The sequence below is a fragment of the Triturus cristatus genome, chromosome 4_1 (assembly GCF_964204655.1).
Source record: "Triturus cristatus chromosome 4_1, aTriCri1.1, whole genome shotgun sequence".
NCBI lineage: Eukaryota > Metazoa > Chordata > Amphibia > Caudata > Salamandridae > Triturus > Triturus cristatus.
Genome location: NC_140585.1, coordinates 138,295,904 through 138,312,300, shown reverse-complemented (window position 1 = coordinate 138,312,300; position 16,397 = coordinate 138,295,904). Strand labels below are relative to the sequence as shown.

Below are 16,397 nucleotides of genomic sequence, written 5' to 3'. Positions count from 1 at the left end.
GTGTTCAAGAAAGGGGACAAGTCCCTCCCTGCAAATTATCGTCCAATCAGCCTGATTGATACCACACAAAAGATTCTAGGTAGGCTGATCTTGAACAAAGTGTTGGATTGGGCTCTAGATAATGCAATCCTCTCCCACTTACAAGCTGGTTTCAGAGCTAGAATAAGCACCATTGACCAGGTGCTGCATTTCGCTATGCTCTATTGGAAGGTTGTTTACTTGGGGGGTGGCAGCCTATATGCTGCCTTCATTGATCTTAGGACAGCCTTTGATCTTGTCCCTCGGGCATCCCTATGGGCTGTCCTAGATAAGATGGGGATGCCAGCTGTTTTAATTTCCCTAATCGCCAGACTCCATGTAGACAACTTTGCGCAGATTAGATGGGGTGGTGTTGGTCAAGTGACTAGGCAGTTTCCTATCCAGAAGGGGGTTAGGCAAGGCTGCGTTCTTGCGCCAACTTTATTTTCCTTGTATATTAATGATGTGGCCAAATTATTAACAGATGAAAATGTTGATGCCTCCTCATTGGCAGGTGCAAAAATTCCTATTTTAATGTTTGCCGACGATTGTCTTATTATTTCTAAAACCCCGAGTGGTTTACAGAAGTCCTTATGTATCTTTGAGGACTTCTGTTTTGCCTGCGGGCTTGAAATTAATGTTTTAACATCTAAATTTATGTCTTTCAACCAGTCCAAATCTTTTAAAAGCAAAATATATATGAATAATAGGCCATTGGACCAGGTTCATGATTTTACCTACCTAGGTATTTGCATTCAACATGACTTGGGATGGAAAAAACAAGTAGAGTTGGCATCCCTTAAACACTCCCAACTCTCTGGTGCGCTAAGCAAAGAACATACCAAATCCCTGACAAAACCCATCGACCCTGCACTTCGGGTGTATGATGGCAAAGTGGTCGGTGCCGCGCTCTATGGAGTCGAGTTGTGGGGATTTGACAATGTTCACAAATTATCTACCTCTGACAATAGATTTCTACGAAATCTTACTAAACTACCTCAGAGCACTCCCCTTTGCCCCCTGTTTTATGACCTAGGTATGAGACCAATAGCATTAATTGCCTTATTTCGCCCCATATTATACTGGCGGCGATTATGGGTCACTCCTGAACTAAGGCTCTTTGCTCTTGGCCTCATGGATATTATTAAATTTGATACCTTTCGTAAGGTCAAGTGGCTTCGTAGGCTGCATGAGTCGCTTCAGGACTTGGGCTTAAAAACTTTGTGGGAGGATCCACTAAACGCTAGCTTCCCGTCTAAGCAAGCACTGAAGGCTTTGTACTGGGAATTGGTAGCTACCCGAGTTTTCAGATCCACAGCTCCGCTTTCATTGTCTGGTATTTTTCTTGATTTCAAAGATACTATTTCCTTGCCACCTTTTTGGGATGACATTACTAATCCTCTAGACAGGAAGCTCTATTTTCAATTCAGAGTAGGCAGTCTCCCAGTAAGAGAGTTTTCATCTAGATGGGCCGTGACCAACGTGCTTAACTGTCCTTGCTGTACTGCACCTATTGAATCTATTAACCATCTCCTGTTCCAATGTCCATCCTACACAATCCCCCGCCAGACCTGGCTAAAACCAATGTGCCGACAGTTGGGTACTAGAAATGCCAAGGTGGCACTACGTATTTTGCGCTCTGCTGAAATTCCACTTGTTTATATTTCTGTCGCTAAGTTCCTTGGAAGGGCATGGGTGATTAGGAGCAAAATGTTGATTGGGTAAATCCTCCTAGACCCTGAAAATCTTTTTTTTGCAAATACCCTTATTTATTGTTTTAAATTATTTTAACATGTTTTGTGTATTTTGTATGTATATAAATTTTCTATGCTTTTATGACAATCGTCGAATAAAGCTTTCTTGACCTGACCTGTATAAAGGATCGGCACATTGGCTGCCTTTGCTGATGCCCCCGTTGCCTAATTTGTAGTGCAATGGTTAAGTTGCAGAGTGTGGTTGAACTTGGTTAGGAGACTTGGTGCCTCTTTCCGTGTCCTGCTGATGATAAGGATGGCTTGATAACATTTTCTAAGCCCAGTATATTGAGAAAAGAAGTAAGTGAAGAAGAAGTGTGGAGTCGAAAGTGGTTCTCCAATTTCTCTCCACTTGCTAAAATTGCAAAGTCTCCATTATAGCATAGAAGAGAGCGTTAAAGTTGGGGATGGAAGAGGATGAAAATGGGAAGTTTACTTATAGAGAGAAGTGAGAAATGCCCTGTGTGCACACACCGGTGTCTGACCATAGAATACATTTAAATAATGCCTATAGGAAAGAGTTATGCATGGGTTCCTGTGTCCAGCTGGCCATTTCGCGACGCATCTTCCTGCTGCCCATACCAGTGCTGCCTACCTTGTTGTGCTGCAGTCCCCCGCCGCCGCCATCTCCATCAGCGGCCGCAGTGTGGGGACAGGGTCGGACTACACTGCCCAGCATCCTGTGCGCCACCGGACCCGCTGACGCTGTGTTCGCGCCACGAGGCGCTTAAAAGAGCGCCGTTGCCTCGACGGAGCGGGTTCCTGTGTCCAGCTGGCCATTTCGCGACGCATCTTCCTGCTGCCCATACCAGTGCTGCCTACCTTGTTGTGCTGCAGTCCCCCGCCGCCGCCATCTCCATTAGCGGCCGCAGTGTGGGGACAGGGTCGGACTACACTCCCCAGCATCCTGTGCGCCACCGGACCCGCTGATGCTGTGTTCGCGCCACGAGGCGTTTAAAAGAGCGCCGTTGCCTCCGCGTCGCGGGATGCGCGCGGGCAGCGCCGGGCTGAGCCCGGGCAGAGGGCGGGCCATCTGTGGCCGTCCGGGGTCGACCTGGGTCGGGTCGGCTTACTCTCTGATATCGTGTGCCCGGATTCATAAGGTACTGTCTATTGTTGACTATTTCCTAGAGCTATGGGCAAGGAAAACCCGGAGGACGTGTCTGAATCATCTAGTTCATTGCCTGTTAAATCCAAGCTGAGGAAGACGAAACCAAAGAAATGTCGCCAGCATGCGGGAAGTAATTGTGTAATGGACCTCATTGATGTTATTATTGACGAATGCGGGGATCTACTCAATGCCACTCCTGTGACAGCTACAGGTGGGAGGAGGGGGAGGAGGGGGATTACTAGAGGTGCTGTCACGGTTCCAGATATGTTTCTCTCGATAAAGGGTGGGGAGGATCAAACAAATGGGGAAAGGGGCAATACACCGGTTTCTATCACCCCTATAGTATCATTGGATGAGGGGCAAGCTCATTCTTCTAAACCCCTTCCTGCCTCCAACGAATCACTTGGCATTGTTTGTAGTAATAGGTTTTCTCTAGTGAGTGAACCTGACATTGATACTTGTAGCCCCGCCCCGCCTTCCATTGTATCTTTGGACGCTAATGTGGATGCATCTGTACTTGAGGATAGTACCACCACTAATATATTAGAGGGTCTCCCGGGGACTAAATCTAGTAATCATGATTTAAAATCCTTACTGGTGGTAGTGAAAAATCTTTGCTCCTTGATTGAAACTATGCAAACTAAGATTGAAATACTAACGGTTACTGTCAGTAAATTAGAAGAATCTAAATCGGGCTCTGATACCCATTCCAAACCTAATCCTTCCACGTCTGTGGGGGTTCTAACCAAGGCCCCTTTAGAAGTGGCAGATAGGTTATGTGTGCCATCTAATGTATGTGGTAAGCTTCTGACCCATGATTCTCACCCTCTGAGTAACCAGTCTCGCTTCCCTGCTCCATCAAGGGTTGATTATCCCCCTGCTTGTATTCCATCCCTTGTCAGACATCCTACTAGAGCCCCCCCTGGTATGTGTCAGGCTACTATAAGTGCTGGAGGACCTCCTCCTGTAAATGAGAGACCTGGTATAAATTCTAGAGGCAATCTCTATCATCAAACCCAAAGCTATGGGCCACACACTCGTATTCTCCATTCACGAAAAATCTTTATGGTGAATGTCCCTAGTTTGTCCTCTGGGTCTGACTATGAAACCAGTGAATCCCTGATTAACAAGGTAATTCATTGGATTAGACACGTAAGGGGTTGCCGCTCTGTAATTAGAGCTGATATAGCTGGAGCAAATAGGATTTCTCAGGCTGGCAGAGGGATGGATTATATTGAGGTCACTTTTATTGATCCTATTATAGCAGAGAACCTAATTAACCTTGAGTTCAGAAGCTGTTCCCCGGACTACTCTGCAATCCAAATGAGGTCCACTCCTATTTGGTCTCCTAGCCCAGTTGGTGCTTCCAGACTCCCCTCGGGAGAGTCATGTTTAGAACAAAATGACTGACTGTGTAAAGAGCGTAGTCCAGCTGTTTCTCCTGTTTGTTCCTTTCTGTCTAATAAAGTCCCTAATGCCGAGTTGGGCATTTTGGCTAATGAAGAAATGCTAGGCCCCTCCGTAGACCCGGTAAGGATAAATCTACTGAGTAGTATTCCGGAGACCAATAAGGTTGATAGTGCAACCCATTCAGAGTTTGGGTCGCTCTTGTCCTGGAATATTGCAGGATTAAAATCCAAGTTGAAAGATCCAAACTGGGTATTGTTTATCAACTCTTATGACATCTGCTTATTCCAGGAGACTTGGATACTTGAGGCTCAGTTTGCATTGGGTTTTTTGAACTTTAATGTTCTGGCAGTTAAGGGAAAAAAGGGGCGTCCCTCCGGCGGTCTTACGATTTGGATTAGACAGGACCTTGGTATTATTGTCAAGGAGCTTTCTACTTCGCACCCAGATATCCAGCTAGTTAACCTTAAGCTCAAGGATGGAAAATCGCTGGATATTTATAATGTCTATGCTAGAAGCACTGGTGGGAAGAAGTCTGACACTATAGCTCGCCTGGACGAACTTATGCTTCTTTATTCCCAGCACTCTTACATAATTTTAGGTGGAGATTTTAATACAACCTTTGAACCTCTTCTTGGTGTTGATTGGAGCATCTCGGAGGTAGAGGATGGCTTATGGGGTGTTCCAAGTTTAGATCTTGAACCTGTCATTCGTTGGTCAGAATTGGCTATCCAGATTAATGCCCTTTGTTTGAATAAGGGGCTTTGTGCAACAAATGGCAGGTCTGAGCAAGACAAATCAGGGTCCATTACTTTCAAGAGTGGTTCCCGTACTAGCAGGATTGATTACATTCTGCTATCACTAGATCTATGGGATACCCTGAGGGACATGGTGGTTATAGACAGACTGGAGAGTGATCACAATCCTCTCTCTCTATCTACTGTGTTTTGGGTGTCCCCCATTGCCCATAGTGATTCTTCTCCACTGCACCATCAAGATGTAGCCATTGCTAATGATCTGCGCCACGTTAAGTGGGCTAAGGTTGTTCAAAGTCAAGAATGTTTAACTCGTATTTTTAATAGACTAGAACTTGCCACTCAGGATTTAGGGGTTGCATATAACCAGTGTCCTCCGGAACCACATTGTATACCTGGAATCTCGATCCATGAATCTTTTTTTCTGGAACTCAAAGATATCTTTGTAAGGCCCTGCAAAGCAATTAAGCCCAACTATGATCCTTCACCACGATGGTATTCAACCGCGTGAAGAGATGCTCGCGTGAACTTGGGCACCGCACTGAAATCTGGCGACAGTCTTAAAGTTCGCTCTGCTAGATATGCTTACAAGCAAGCTATCTTTAAATCTAAGAGAGCGTGGGATTTCCAAAGATGGCAGGAACTCAGGGAAGCAGGTGCCCAAAAGGATATGAGATGTTTTTGGTCTGTTGTTAGATGGGGTACTGGGGGCAACCCTGATAAACCCCAAAATTGGGTTTCGCAAGATGCCTGGGTCAAGCACTTTGAGTCCCTATATGCTGTTGAAGAAGACATGTGCCCCTCTTCTAATTACCAATTTACCTTTTATAAGGAAGACGCTTTTACCCCGGGTGATGTTGTTATTGCTCTTAAGTCGTTGGTTCCTGGAAGGGCCCCTGGGATGGATGGAGTCCCTGCTGATATCTTTTTGAGTAACTGCGAATCTTGGGGAAACTATATCTTAATCTTAGTCAACTTGATTGCTAGAGGTGCCCCGATCCCCACTTCCTGGAAAGGTGCTGAAATTATTCCGGTGTTCAAGAAAGGGGACAAGTCCCTCCCTGCAAATTATCGTCCAATCAGCCTGATTGATACCACACAAAAGATTCTAGGTAGGCTGATCTTGAACAAAGTGTTGGATTGGGCTCTAGATAATGCAATCCTCTCCCACTTACAAGCTGGTTTCAGAGCTAGAATAAGCACCATTGACCAGGTGCTGCATTTCGCTATGCTCTATTGGAAGGTTGTTTACTTGGGGGTGGCAGCCTATATGCTGCCTTCATTGATCTTAGGGCAGCCTTTGATCTTGTCCCTCGGGCATCCCTATGGGCTGTCCTAGATAAGATGGGGATGCCAGCTGTTTTAATTTCCCTAATCGCCAGACTCCATGTAGACAACTTTGCGCAGATTAGATGGGGTGGTGTTGGTCAAGTGACTAGGCAGTTTCCTATCCAGAAGGGGGTTAGGCAAGGCTGCGTTCTTGCGCCAACTTTATTTTCCTTGTATATTAATGATGTGGCCAAATTATTAACAGATGAAAATGTTGATGCCTCCTCATTGGCAGGTGCAAAAATTCCTATTTTAATGTTTGCCGACGATTGTCTTATTATTTCTAAAACCCCGAGTGGTTTACAGAAGTCCTTATGTATCTTTGAGGACTTCTGTTTTGCCCGCGGGCTTGAAATTAATGTTTTAACATCTAAATTTATGTCTTTCAACCAGTCCAAATCTTTTAAAAGCAAAATATATATGAATAATATGCCATTGGACCAGGTTCATGATTTTACCTACCTAGGTATTTGCATTCAACATGACTTGGGATGGAAAAAACAAGTAGAGTTGGCATCCCTTAAACACTCCCAACTCTCTGGTGCGCTAAGCAAAGAACATACCAAATCCCTGACAAAACCCATCGACCCTGCACTTCGGGTGTATGATGGCAAAGTGGTCGGTGCCGCGCTCTATGGAGTCGAGTTGTGGGGATTTGACAATGTTCACAAATTATCTACCTCTGACAATAGATTTCTACGAAATCTTACTAAACTACCTCAGAGCACTCCCCTTTGCCCCCTGTTTTATGACCTAGGTATGAGACCAATAGTATTAATTGCCTTATTTCGCCCCATATTATACTGGCGGCGATTATGGGTCACTCCTGAACTAAGGCTCTTTGCTCTTGGCCTCATGGATATTATTAAATTTGATACCTTTCGTAAGGTCAAGTGGCTTCGTAGGCTGCATGAGTCGCTTCAGGACTTGGGCTTAAAAACTTTGTGGGAGGATCCACTAAACGCTAGCTTCCCGTCTAAGCAAGCACTGAAGGCTTTGTACTGGGAATTGGTAGCTACCCGAGTTTTCAGATCCACAGCTCCGCTTTCATTGTCTGGTATTTTTCTTGATTTCAAAGATACTATTTCCTTGGCACCTTTTTGGGATGACATTACTAATCCTCTAGACAGGAAGCTCTATTTTCAATTCAGAGTAGGCAGTCTCCCAGTAAGAGAGTTTTCATCTAGATGGGCCGTGACCAACGTGCTTAACTGTCCTTGCTGTACTGCACCTATTGAATCTATTAACCATCTCCTGTTCCAATGTCCATCCTACACAATCCCCCACCAGACCTGGCTAAAACCAATGTGCCGACAGTTGGGTACTAGAAATGCCAAGGTGGCACTACGTATTTTGCGCTCTGCTGAAATTCCACTTGTTTATATTTCTGTCGCTAAGTTCCTTGGAAGGGCATGGGTGATTAGGAGCAAAATGTTGATTGGGTAAATCCTCCTAGACCCTGAAAATCTTTTTTTGCAAATACCCTTATTTATTGTTTTAAATTATTTTAACATGTTTTGTGTATTTTGTATGTATATAAATTTTCTATGCTTTTATGACAATCGTCGAATAAAGCTTTCTTGACCTGACCTGTATAAAGGATCGGCACATTGGCTGCCTTTGCTGATGCCCCCGTTGCCTAATTTGAAGTGCAATGGTTAAGTTGTAGAGTGTGGTTGAACTTGGTTAGGAGACTTGGTGCCTCTTTCCGTGTCCTGCTGATGATAAGGATGGCTTGATAACATTTTCTAAGCCCAGTATATTGAGAAAAGAAGTAAGTGAAGAAGAAGTGTGGAGTCGAAAGTGGTTCTCCAATTTCTCTCCACTTGCTAAAATTGCAAAGTCTCCATTATAGCATAGAAGAGAGCGTTAAAGTTGGGGATGGAAGAGGATGAAAATGGGAAGTTTACTTATAGAGAGAAGTGAGAAATGCCCTGTGTGCACACACCGGTGTCTGACCATAGAATACATTTAAATAATGCCTCTATAAAGGAGCTATGCATGTTGCCTCAGTGGCCTAATGGATAAGGCACTGGCCTCCTAAGCCAGGGATTGTGGGTTCGAGTCCCATCTGAGGTGATAACAAAAATCCTCCATCTTTATTTTCCAGAAAATTAGGTAGATTTATTACATGCTTCCTCTCAGAAGTTCATGAGGGATTAGGTACTTTGAAACGGTCCCATTTTACTTGTGTACACTTCACAGTCATGTTAGTGTTCTGAAACTGCAAAGTAGATTTTTAAATGCCTATTTTTGTGAGATGCATTTTCCACCGGCCAGAACATATTCCTTTGGAAAAAATGATTTGAATTGGATTGGTGTGAATCTTGTTTCTAGAGGTGGTGACAGGCTTTCAGCTACTTGAATAGGTCAAGCCAGGATTCATAAAACTTATACAACCTATGTGAGTGTGAAAAATTAGCATATGCAGGAAGGAGCAATTTGTACTACTTTCAAAACAGTTTCACTCCACGTCTGGAATCGTCCAGAGCTATGTAGAACATACAAATGAGCTTTAAACTCATGAGGAAAGAGGTTTGTATGCAAAAAGGAAAACAAAAGCATATCGTACTCATAAAATTCTCAATATATAGATTCCAAAAAAGTGCTTCCAGCGAAAAGAGCTGAAAGAACACTATGGGATGTAAACCTGAATACCTTTCAATAATATGTTCTCCATCCATGCATACCACCTACATGATAAAAATCATCTTAGGTGAACGGATGACCACTTGGCCTAATGGATAAGGTGTCTGACTTCGGAACAAAAGATTGAGGGTTCGAGTCCCTTTGTGGATGTTTTTGGCCAATGGTCACACAATCTGCTTTACATTCAGAGTGGAAAAAGTATTTTCCAATACTCTTGTAGTCCTCACTTTCTCATTACTAATCATTAATAAAGTGGAGTACATACTGTAAACTCATTCAGGTTGCATCTTCAGTCTAACTACTTGTGCATTTTAGTGGCATTAAACAGTGCTTCTATGTCGACGCACTGAATATGTAATAGGTTTGCAGAATTTTGACGTGACAGAATGGGTTTTTAGCTTAAGTGTGTGTAGAAGAACTGCAAGGTGTGTGCCTATGTGTGCATAGAGTGCTACATGTGTAAAATCTGTATGATTTGGGCAGTTAAAGTGCTGATTTTGCATCCGAGTATGAAAAGTACTACACAAAATGTATAAAGGATCGGCACATTGGCTGCCTTTGCTGATGCCCCCGTTGCCTAATTTGTAGTGCAATGGTTAAGTTGCAGAGTGTGGTTGAACTTGGTTAGGAGACTTGGTGCCTCTTTCCGTGTCCTGCTGATGATAAGGATGGCTTGATAACATTTTCTAAGCCCAGTATATTGAGAAAAGAAGTAAGTGAAGAAGAAGTGTGGAGTCCAAAGTGGTTCTCCAATTTCTCTCCACTTGCTAAAATTGCAAAGTCTCCATTATAGCATAGAAGAGAGCGTTAAAGTTGGGGATGGAAGAGGCTGAAAATGGGAAGTTTACTTATAGAGAGAAGTGAGAAATGCCCTGTGTGCACACACCGGTGTCTGACCATAGAATACATTTAAATAATGCCTATAGAAAAGGGGGAACAACCTTTACAACGCAACTTTTACAACGCACTACCATTACAACGCATTTTTTACAACGCATAATCCATTACAACGCATGATATTACAACGCATGACACTACAACGCATTTTTAAAAACTACCTTTACAACGCATTCCATTACAACGCATACTACCATTACAACGCATACCATTACAACGCATAATATTACACTATACTATCCAACACTTACCCTACTGATGCACCCCCTGGAGTTAGAATAGTAATTTTTACCCCTATACTATCCAACACTTACCCTACTGTTGCACCCCCTGGAGTTAGAATAGTAATTTTTACCCCTATACTATCCAACACTTACCCTACTGATGCACCCCCTGGAGTTAGAATAGTACATTTTACCCCTATACTATCCAACACTTACCCTACTGATGCACCCCCTGGAGTTAGAATAGTAAATTTTACCCCTATACTATCCAACACTTACCCTACTGATGCACCCCCTGGAGTTAGAATAGTAAATTTTACCCCTATACTATCCAACACTTTCCCTACTGATGCACCCCCTGGAGTTAGAATAGTAATTTTTACCCCTATACTATCCAACACTTTCCCTACTGATGCACCCCCTGGAGTTAGAATAGTAATTTTTACCCCTATACTATCCAACACTTACCCTACTGATGCACCCCCTGGAGTTAGAATAGTAAATTTTACCCCTATACTATCCAAAACTTACCATACTGATGCACCCCCTGGAGTTAGAATAGTAAATTTTACCCCTATACTATCCAACACTTTCCCTACTGTTGCACCCCCTGGAGTTAGAATAGTAATTTTTACCCCTACACTATCCAACACTTACCCTACTGTTGCACCCCCTGGAGTTAGAATAGTAATTTTTACCCCTATACTATCTAATACTTACCTTAAATGTAATTTAATATTATGCGTTGTAATGGTATGCGTTGTAAAGGTAGTATGCGTTGTAATGGTAGTGCGTTGTAAAGGTATTTTTTAAAAATGCGTTGTAGTGTCATGCGTTGTAATGTCATGCGTTGTAATGGATTATGCGTTGTAAAAAATGCGTTGTAAGTGCATGCGTTGTAATAGTGTGCGTTGTAACGTCATACATCCATAGAAAAGAGCTATGCATGTGTGCCTCAGTGGCCTCATGGATGAGGCACTGGCCTCCTAAGCCAGGGATTGTGGGTTCGAGTCCCATCTGAGGTGATAACAAAAATCCTTCCTCTTTCTTTTCCAGAAAATTAGGTAGATTTATTACATGCTTCCTCTCAGAAGTTTATGAGGGATTAGGTACTTTGAAACGGTCCCATTTTACTTGTGTACACTTCACAGTCATGTTAGTGTTCTGAAACTGTAAAGTAGATTTTTAAATGCCTATTTTTGTGAGATGCATTTTCGACCTGCCAGAACATATTCCTTTGAAAAAAATGATTTGAATTGGATTGGTGTGAATCTTGTTTCTAGAGGTGGTGACAGGCTTTCAGCTACTTGAATAGGTCAAGCCAGGATTCATAAAACGTATACAACCTATGTGAGTGTGAAAAAGTAGCATATGCAGGAAGGAGCAATTTGTACTACTTTCAAAACTATTTCACTCCACGTCTGGAAACGTCCAGAGCTATGTATAGCATACAAATGAGCTTTAAACTCACGAGGAAAGAGGTTTGTATACAAAAAGGAAAACAAAAGCATATCGTACTCATAAAATTCTCAATATATAGATTCCAAAAAAGTGCTTCCAGCGAAAAGAGCTGAAAGAACACTATGGGATGTAAACCTGAATACCTTTCAATAATATGTTCTCCATCCATGCATACCACCTACATGATAAAAATCACCTCTGGTGAACGTATGACCGCGTGGCCTAATGGATAAGGTGTCGGACTTCGGATCAGAAGATTGAGGGTTCGAGTCTCTATGTGGTTGTTTTTGGCCAATGATCACACAATCTGCTTTACATTCAGAGTCGAAAAAGTCTTTTCCAATACTCTTGTAGTCCTCACTTTCTCATTACTAATCATTAATAAAGTGGAGTACATACTGTAAACTCATTCAGGTTGCATCTTCAGTCTAACTACTTGTGCATTTTAGTGGTATTAAAAAGTGCTTCTATGCCGACGCACTGAATATGTAATAGGTTTGCAGAATTTTGACGTGACAGAATGGGTTTTAGCTTAAGTGTGTGTAGAAGAACTGCAAGGTGTGTGCCTATGTGTGCATAGAGTGCTACATTGGTAAAATCTGTATGATTTGGGCAGTTAAAGTGCTGATTTTGCCTCCGAGTAAGAAAAGTACTACACAAAATGTATAAAGGATCGGCACATTGGCTGCCTTTGCTGATGCCCCCGTTGCCTAATTTGTAGTGCAATGGTTAAGTTGCAGAGTGTGGTTGAACTTGGATAGGAGACTTGGTGCCTCTTTCCGTGTCCTGCTGATGATAAGGATGGCTTGATACCATTTTCTAAGCCCAGTATATTGAGAAAAGAAGTAAGTGAAGAAGAAGTGTGGAGTCGAAAGTGGTTCTCCAATTTCTCTCCACTTGCTAAAATTGCAAAGTCTCCATTATAGCATAGAAGAGAGCGTTAAAGTCGGGGATGGAAGAGGATGAAAATGGGAAGTTTACTTATAGAGAGAAGTGAGAAATGCCCTGTGTGCACACACCGGTGTCTGACCATAGAATACATTTAAATAATGCCTCTAGAAAAAAGCAATGCATATGTGCCTCAGTGGCCTAAAGGATAAGGCACTGACCTCCTAAGCCAGGGATTGTAGGTTCGAGTCCCATCTGAGGTGATAACAAAAATCCTCCCTCTTTCTTTTCCAGAAAATTAGGTAGATTTATTACATGCTTCCTCTCAGAAGTTTATGAGGGATTAGGTACTTTGAAACTGTCCCGTTTTACTTGTGTACACTTCACAGTCATGTTAGTGTTCTGAAACTGCAAAGTAGATTTTTAAATGCCTATTTTTGTGAGATGCATTTTCGACCGGCCAGAACATATTCCTTTGGAAAAAATGATTTGAATTGGATTGGTGTGAATCTTGTTTCTAGAGGTGGTGACAGGCTTTCAGCTACTTGAATAGGTCAAGCCAGGATTCATAAAACTTATACAACCTATGTAAGTGTGAAAAATTAGCATATGCAGGAAGGAGCAATTTGTACTACTTTCAAAACAGTTTCACTCCACGTCTGGAAACGTCCAGAGCTATGTAGAGCATACAAATGAGCTTTAAACTCATGAGGAAAGAGGTTTGTATGCAAAAAGGAAAACAAAAGCATATCGTACTCATAAAATTCTCAATATATAGATTCCAAAAAAGTGCTTCCAGCGAAAAGAGCTGAAAGAACACTATGGGATGTAAACCTGAATACCTTTCAATAATATGTTCTCCATCCATGCATACCACCTACATGATAAAAATCATCTCAGGTGAACGGATGACCACTTGGCCTAATGGATAAGGTGTCTGACTTCGGAACAGAAGATTGAGGGTTCGAGTCCCTTTGTGGATGTTTTTGGCCAATGGTCACACAATCTGCTTTACATTCAGAGTGGAAAAAGTATTTTCCAATACTCTTGTAGTCCTCACTTTCTCATTACTAATCATTAATAAAGTGGAGTACATACTGTAAACTCATTCAGGTTGCATCTTCAGTCGAACTACTTGTGCATTTTAGTGGCATTAAACAGTGCTTCTATGTCGACGCACTGAATATGTAATAGGTTTGCAGAATTTTGAAGTGACAGAATGGGTTTTTAGCTTAAGTGTGTGTAGAAGAACTGCAAGGTGTGTGCCTATGTGTGCATAGAGTGCTACATGTGTAAAATCTGTATGATTTGGGCAGTTAAAGTGCTGATTTTGCCTCCGAGTAAGAAAAGTACTACAAAAAATGTATAAAGGATCGGCACATTGGCTGCCTTTGCTGATGCCCCCGTTGCCTAATTTGTAGTGCAATGGTTAAGTTGCAGAGTGTGGTTGAACTTGGTTAGGAGATTTGGTGCCTCTTTCCGTGTCCTACTGATGATAAGGATGGCTTGATAACATTTTCTAAGCCCAGTATATTGAGAAAAGAAGTAAGTGAAGAAGAAGTGTGGAGTCCAAAGTGGTTCTCCAATTTCTCTCCACTTGCTAAAATTGCAAAGTCTCCATTATAGCATAGAAGAGAGCGTTAAAGTCGGGGATGGAAGAGGCTGAAAATGGGAAGTTTACTTATAGAGAGAAGTGAGAAATGCCCTGTGTGCACACACCGGTGTCTGACCATAGAATACATTTAAATAATGCCTATAGAAAAGAGCTATGCATGTGTGCCTCAGTGGCCTAATGGATGAGGCACTGGCTTCCTAAGCCAGGGATTGTGGGTTCGAGTCCCATCTGAGGTGATAACAAAAATCCTTCCTCTTTCTTTTCCAGAAAATTAGGTAGATTTATTACATGCTTCCTCTCAGAAGTTTATGAGGGATTAGGCACTTTGAAACGGTCCCATTTTACTTGTGTACACTTCACAGTCATGTTAGTGTTCTGAAACTGTAAAGTAGATTTTTAAATGCCTATTTTTGTGAGATGCATTTTCGACCTGCCAGAACATATTCCTTTGAAAAAAATGATTTGAATTGGATTGGTGTGAATCTTGTTTCTAGAGGTGGTGACAGGCTTTCAGCTACTTGAATAGGTCAAGCCAGGATTCATAAAACGTATACAACCTATGTGAGTGTGAAAAAGTAGCATATGCAGGAAGGAGCAATTTGTACTACTTTCAAAACTATTTCACTCCACGTCTGGAAACGTCCAGAGCTATGTAGAGCATACAAATGAGCTTTAAACTCACGAGGAAAGAGGTTTGTATACAAAAAGGAAAACAAAAGCATATCGTACTCATAAAATTCTCAATATATAGATTCCAAAAAAGTGCTTCCAGCGAAAAGAGCTGAAAGAACACTATGGGATGTAAACCTGAATACCTTTCAATAATATGTTCTCCATCCATGCATACCACCTACATGATAAAAATCACCTCTGGTGAACGTATGACCGCGTGGCCTAATGGATAAGGTGTCGGATTTCGGATCAGAAGATTGAGGGTTCGAGTCTCTTTGTGGTTGTTTTTGGCCAATGATCACACAATATGCTTTACATTCAGAGTCGAAAAAGTATTTTCCAATACTCTTGTAGTCCTCACTTTCTCATTACTAATCATTAATAAAGTGGAGTACATACTGTAAACTCATTCAGGTTGCATCTTCAGTCTAACTACTTGTGCATTTTAGTGGCATTAAAAAGTGCTTCTATGCCGACGCACTGAATATGTAATAGGTTTGCAGAATTTTGACATGACAGAATGGGTTTTAGCTTAAGTGTGTGTAGAAGAACTGCAAGGTGTGTGCCTATGTGTGCATAGAGTGCTACATTGGTAAAATCTGTATGATTTGGGCAGTTAAAGTGCTGATTTTGCCTCCGAGTAAGAAAAGTACTACACAAAATGGATAAAGGATCGGCACATTGGCTGCCTTTGCTGATGCCCCCGTTGTCTAATTTGTAGTGCAATTGTTAAGTTGCAGAGTGTGGTTGAACTTGGTTAGGAGACTCGGTGCCTCTTTCCGTGTCCTGCTGATGATAAGGATGGCTTGATACCATTTTCTAAGCCCAGTATATTGAGAAAAGAAGTAAGTGAAGAAGAAGTGTGGAGTCGAAAGTGGTTCTCCAATTTCTCTCCACTTGCTAAAATTGCAAAGTCTCCATTATAGCATAGAAGAGAGCGTTAAAGTCGGGGATGGAAGAGGATGAAAATGGGAAGTTTACTTATAGAGAGAAGTGAGAAATGCCCTGTGTGCACACACCGGTGTCTGACCATAGAATACATTTAAATAATGCCTCTAGAAAAAAGCAATGCATATGTGCCTCAGTGGCCTCCTAAGCCAGGGATTGTAGGTTCGAGTCCCATCTGAGGTGATAACAAAAATCCTCCCTCTTTCTTTTCCAGAAAATTAGGTAGATTTATTACATGCTTCCTCTCAGAAGTTTATGAGGGATTAGGTACTTTGAAACTGTCCCGTTTTACTTGTGTACACTTCACAGTCATGTTAGTGTTCTGAAACTGCAAAGTAGATTTTTAAATGCCTATTTTTGTGAGATGCATTTTCGACCGGCCAGAACATATTCCTTTGGAAAAAATGATTTGAATTGGATTGGTGTGAATCTTGTTTCTAGAGGTGGTGACAGGCTTTCAGCTACTTGAATAGGTCAAGCCAGGATTCATAAAACTTATACAACCTATGTAAGTGTGAAAAATTGTAAACCTGAATACCTTTCAATAATATGTTCTCCATCCATGCATACCACCTACATGATAAAAATCATCTCAGGAGAACGGATGACTGCGTGGCCTAATGGATAAGGCGTCTGACTTCGGATTAGAAGATTGAGGGTTCGAGTCCC

The 16,397-nt window shown here is 42.1% G+C and overlaps 1 non-coding gene across 1 annotated transcript; it reads left to right on the top strand.

Moving 5' to 3' along the window:
- Positions 1-8,380: 8,380 nt before the first annotated feature.
- Positions 8,381-8,453, top strand: TRNAR-CCU (transfer RNA arginine (anticodon CCU)). Its single transcript has one exon. It is a non-coding gene; the product is annotated as a tRNA-Arg (tRNA).
- Positions 8,454-16,397: the final 7,944 nt, after the last annotated feature.